This window comes from Martes martes, assembly GCF_963455335.1.
Source record: "Martes martes genome assembly, chromosome: 6".
Classification (NCBI taxonomy): domain Eukaryota; kingdom Metazoa; phylum Chordata; class Mammalia; order Carnivora; family Mustelidae; genus Martes; species Martes martes.
Window position 1 is genome coordinate 119,740,518 of NC_137893.1, and position 6,000 is coordinate 119,746,517.

A 6,000-nucleotide genomic window follows, 5' to 3' on the forward strand; every position below is an offset into this window, starting at 1 on the left:
GCCCTCTTGCCTCCCTCCCCAAAATGCAAATTCTATAATCCATGCAAGAAGAGGAGGTGACTTGTATCATACATAATGAATTTAACAGATCTTGCTCAATATGTTTGGTGTCAACAGTAGAAAGACTCCATATACTCTAAAGCCTTGGGTCACACATTGTGCAACACAGCTTTCCCTTCCCTGTATTTACATAAACGAAGTCACCATCCAGCGCACACAATCACTGTCTTAGTGTTCATAAACACAAGTTTCCAATTTCACATCAGGCACCGGCAGTCCGACCAATCCGAACCTCCTTCAGCAACAAATAATGATTGATCAGAACTATCAAGATCTTAGGACACCTGGGTTGCTCAGTTGGTTAAGCATCTGACTCTTGATTTCAACCCAGGTCATGATGTTCCAGGTTGTGAGATGGAGGCCTGTGTTGGCTCCATGGTGGGTGTGGAGCCAGCTTAGGATTCTCCCTCTCCCTCTGTCTCTCACTGCCTCCATGTTCCCTCCCTCTCAAAACACCAAACCAAAACAAACAAACAAAAAAACCATCACTGTTCTCAGCAGCAACTATTATGGACACCCAAAGCACCTTCACACCACTGTGTGAATGGATCCTCCAGCACGGGGATTTTCTTCAGCTCTAACGATAAAGAAAAGCTCTAAAGATGCAGAGCATCACTATTAGGAGAAAAGGTAGTTGCTGGAACTGACACTTCTATAGAGTCACGGATGGATGAGATGTGGAGGGAGGAGCTTCGTAGCGAGACTGGATTCACTTTTGCACCTGGGAAACCAGGGTACTGAGAAGAGGTCAGGGGGATACCTTAAAAGGAAGGCAGGTCAAAGGACTGTAAGCCTGCATTATTGCCATAACGTTGCTGTAGACTTACTGATAAACATCATTCTTTTGACTCTCTGTATGTAATTCTGTGTAAAGCCACACCATTATTTTCTATACATGTGCACTCCCTCACTGCATACTACAACAAAGGATCCTTCTGCTCAAAGACCCAACGGAGTAGTGTGTAAGTATTTTGAGGCATAATTTGAAAACAGCACAAAGGCTTACTCATCTCAACAAAGTATTCTGTCCCCCTGAAAATATAAGGACTATTTTCAGCCCCTTGCCGGTCTGGCATCACAGATAATAAATCTTGCAGTGGGCCCAGGGTGTGTGGACACCGGATCACAGAAGAGTGGCAGCTCTTTCTTATCCATTCAACACCTCCAAGTACATGCTTGAAAGGAGGAAGACATACATTTCCTTTCTCTCTCATCCACAGTAGAGCAGGTGTCAAAGGTAACAATTCTCCAGGATGGTTAGCATCTTCTCAGAGCACCCAATATCTCATTATTTGCAGTTAAAACTTGGATGTAATAATACCTTGCTTTACTAACTACCCCTCGTCACTTGAAAAAAGAAACAAAATTGAGATAAAACAAAAGCACTTATTTGGGGTCTTAGAATGGCAATTCAGGAACATCGATTCAGGTAGTAACCCAAATTGTGTCCCACTAGGGAACAAATAATTTGAGGGTTTTTACAACAACAGGGAATGCTTATATATGTAGATAAAAATAGTTATGATTGGTGTTGGTGGTAGAAAACTAGTCTCAGCTAAACAGAATTGGTTCTCTGATGGCTAGAGCCATCATTGAGCAAAAGTCCGTTATTGCTGCAAGTTGCAGATGTTCCTGCAGAGCCCCTGGAATATTCCTGGTTTGGTGTTGTTCAAAATTCATTTTTCCACCCAGTGAGGACATGTGTAAGACCCACCTCCTTAATGGCCTTGGGCTCCATTTTAAAACCTCTCAACATAAGTGTCCCCATTTCTTTTCACCTCTCACACATTTCAAAAGGCTAGAAGTCATATTTTAAGCATACTTATATTTTTAATATAAAAAAAACCTAGGACACTTTCAGCTACTAAAGTTACATCCTACAGCTATCAAGTCATAAGCCATACTTATTTCTCTCTTCCCTAATGGTCCCTTAATGATAAATTTTATTAGCATCAGGTTATTATTTATAATGCAAACCCAGGAATGAACGGAGTAGTAAAATTTTCTATTTCCTGTATCTTTTTCAGTAAAATGTCTATTTCAAAGCTCAGGGTTACTGTATTATCATTGCTATTTTGAAATCAGCTAGACAAAAATAGGAATTGATGTTCTACCAACACAAGTTCTATAAAAAGATCATTCTAACTTCACAACTGATTCAGTCACATTTTAATTAAATTAGCTAATTTGACCTAGCAAAAAATGTTAGTAATTTTCTAGCTTAAATTCAATTAGTTTTAGTTCCTGGTAGAAAGCCTAGATACCCAACTTGGTTGCTAAAAAAAAAAAAAAAATGGTAAACAGGTATTCCTAGAGGTCAGTATGCTCAGTGCCTGTCATGCTGACTGCACACAACAGGTACGGAGTAGATGTGTGTGGATGGGATGATGGAAGAGTAGATGAGGAGTGGACAGAACCAACTGAGCAGGCAAGGAGGAAGGAAAAGCAGGAGGTGAGAAGGAAGACCCAGAGAGTCCCTAAATCCAAGCTGTACACATAATATGATACAGTGAATAAGTACGGAGACATGCAGAGGATGGCCGTTTAGGTCCATCTCGTAAAGATAGGAGAGGATTATGCTAAGTGAAATAAGTCAAACAGAGAAAGTCAATTATCATATGGTTTCACTTATTTGTGAAACATACAAGGAATAGCATGGAGGACATTAGGAGAAGGGAAAAATGAAGGGGGAGAAATTGGAGTGGGAGACGAACCATGAGAGACTATGGATTCTGGGAAGCACACTGAGGATTTTAGAGGGGAAGGAGGGTAGAGGGATGGATGAGCCTGGTGATGGGTATAAGGGAGGGCAAGGATTGCATGGAGCATTGGGTGTAGCATGCAAACAATGAATCTTGGAATGCTTCATCAAAAACTAATGGTGCGCTGTATGGTGACTACCATAACACACAAGGAGAGGAAATGGGAGTTCAGTCAGCCCTTTAGATGCTAAAGCAGGAGAGACAAGCAGTGTGTTCTAAGAGGGTCTGTACTGTGTCAGCCAGCAACATTGGGCTGCTGGGACCTCCATGCCTGCTGGGCTCAGGCTGATTCCCAAACCTGCAGAGCCACCAGTGTGGACAAGGCTGACTCCCAGAAAATCCTTCTGGGGTGGCAGCTTTAAGCCAGCACACTTACTCCCCACTTGGACTGGCTCCCTGGTAAAGTTCTGGACATTCTATAATCAAGACGCGTGGGTGTCTCTTACTGGAGAATATCTCAAACCATCCTGCACTGCCCTGCTCTGACAAGGCAGCCCAGAGCCCTCCAGGTGTGTCTTCAGGAGCAAGAATATCCACATTTGTGCAGATTAGCTCTTGGAATGAGGCAGTGGCCAGGAACACCCAATAGCCCACTACTGGAACCCAGCCTCTCCCTACAGATGCCCTGGTTCAGATTCCAGACTCTTCTGAACTGTGTCACCCACGGATGTGCGGTCTGTACTCTGTCAGTTGGCCTTTGGCTCTTGGGGCCCCCCAGGCCTGTTGGGCTCAGGCTGGACCCCAAAACTGCACAGCTTCCCGGGTAGACAGAGCCTACTCCCCTAAAATCTTCCTGAGATGGCAATTTTAAACTGAGGATGGTCAGTCCCCATTGGGACTGGCTGCCTGATGGTGTCCTGGGCTCACCAGTAATCAAGCTTCTTGTGAAGGATACTCTAGCCAGTCGGCTGGGCTGATGCTGGGAAGGCAGGACAACTTCCTCCATCTCTGCCTTCAGGGGGACTATGCACATTTGTGCAGAGGAGAGATTGCAGTTAGGCACACACTGGGTCCTGCAAGAGCTGAATCCTGTGACCTGGGCTCTGCAGACCCTTGTCTTTCTGGATCCCTGACAGCACCAATCGGCACAGCAGCACATGCCCAGCACACATACCTTCAGCAGACCATGGGTGTCAGGGCCCTCCATGCCTGGGGAGTTAGTGCCTGTCCCCAAATGATCGTAGAGTCTAGAGGATAGTGGAAGCCCAGCCCCCATAAATCATTCTGAAGCAGCTGTTGCAAACTGGTGAGTCAGTCCTCATTTGCAGCTGTTGCCTGTTTTGGATCCAGGGCTTCAGGTCTCTCTTACTGGAGGAGTCACTGGCCAGTGGTCCTTCCCTTTGTTGACTAGAAAGTCCACTATCCTCCAGATTTGCCTGCAGGGGGAATGGGCACACTCTTTATTGTGTTAAGACTTGGTGCTTGCAAATCCTGAACTTCCAGGATAGAAAAGTGTTTCATGAGTCCACACAGGCCCATATTTGTGCCTCACTCACATAGGAATCATGAGTCCTGCCTCAAAAAAATAAAAGTGATCTCTCAGTTCCTGGGATGTCCATAGGTACCTTCACCTTCTCCTAGGCCATGGGAGAGGGCCGGAGACCCCGGTTCTAATCCTGGGCTTGCCACTAAGCAGTCATATGACTCTGGCTGGACCCCAGTTTCTGAAAGCCCCTGCCCCTCATCTGTAAGAGGTGGTACTAGACTTAGGGGGTCTCTAAGCTCCATGATGATGTGGCCCCTCCCTCTCCTCACTAAGTAAATGGAACATGGCTGAACAGGGAACTTTCCTGCGTGATGTTCCCTCCTTCCTACAACAAACTGTTTCTACATGTGCATGCTTCATGTTAAGTTTTCTGTTCCTGGGAGGGCACAGAAGTCATCATTTTGCTCCAGAGTGAACTGGGGAGTGCACTGGTCCCTGAACAGAGAGTGGTGGGATCTGGCTGCCTCATGTGCAACAGCTCTGAGCAGGGCCATCACCAGCCCTGCTGGTGGGGAACATTTGCCTCTAACCTGGTGGCACCATTGGCTCCTCAGGACGGCAGCACCTCCCCTTAGCTCATCCTCCTGACAGGCTCTCCCTGTGCCCTTGGCTCTGCCACAGCCCAGTGCTCACTGCAGCTCAGGGAGCCCCCAGCAAGGCCAGATAATGGACTCTCACCTTGTAGTTTTGTCTCCTGGTGAAGTCAGTAAGGGCTCTGCTGTGCACCCTAGGCTTATGACCCTTGGCTACCAAGAGCCACATGAAAAGTGGAGTCACCAGAGCTGCTTGAAGCAGCAGGAAGAATGGGCTTTCCCCCATTTGTGCAGCTCCCAATCTGCTGCAGAGATGTGAGCCCATTCCTCCACACCTGCTAGAGGGTCAAGGGACACCAGAGACATTTCCCCATGAGGAGTGTTAAAATCAGAAAGCCTTTCCTGCAGTTAAGAGACATCATCAGCCAGGGACAGCTTGGCCTGGCACTGAGAAAAACATGCATGGTTTGTAGAGGACCTCCTGACACTGCTTCCACATGGCCAGTGGCCTGGGAACTAACACCAGCCTTTTCTTGCCTCAGCATCTATCCTCAGCTGGTCAACCCAGGTTGAAAAAGCACACTGCTTCCTACAAAGAGGGCACATGGTCCCAACATGGGAGTTCCTTGGCAGTTCTAAAGCACATGATGATGGACAGCGGTGCTCTGAGGGACAGTGGGGCTCAGCCAGCCCTACTGCCAGATCCCCCCACCTACCTTGGGCCAGCTCAGCTGGGGCTCCATCATGCTGGGTGTCAGTCTACACTGCAGCATCTGAGTGCTCTGAAGTCACATGGCTTCCCAGATACCATCTCATGCTTAGCCTACCACCTCCCATTTTGATTCCTTTATGATCTCCAAAGTGTGGTGACCTCACTCTAAATATGCTATTGCATTCTATCCTCCTAACTCTTCTCTGGGGAACTGGAACCAGTGGCCAGACCCAGACCATTGAAAGTCTTGTGAAACCAAACCAGTGATCACTTTCAAGTGGCACCTGAGAGGCTTAGCCTGTGTCTCATGGCACTGTAGAAAGTGTGCGTATATAAATGCATGACCTGTATTCATTTGTGTTGCTATAGTGATGTACTGAAGCCAGCATAACTGGTGGACACGGTCAGTGAGAGGAAGTGAAGCATCTTGGTGGTGGCTATTGAAGC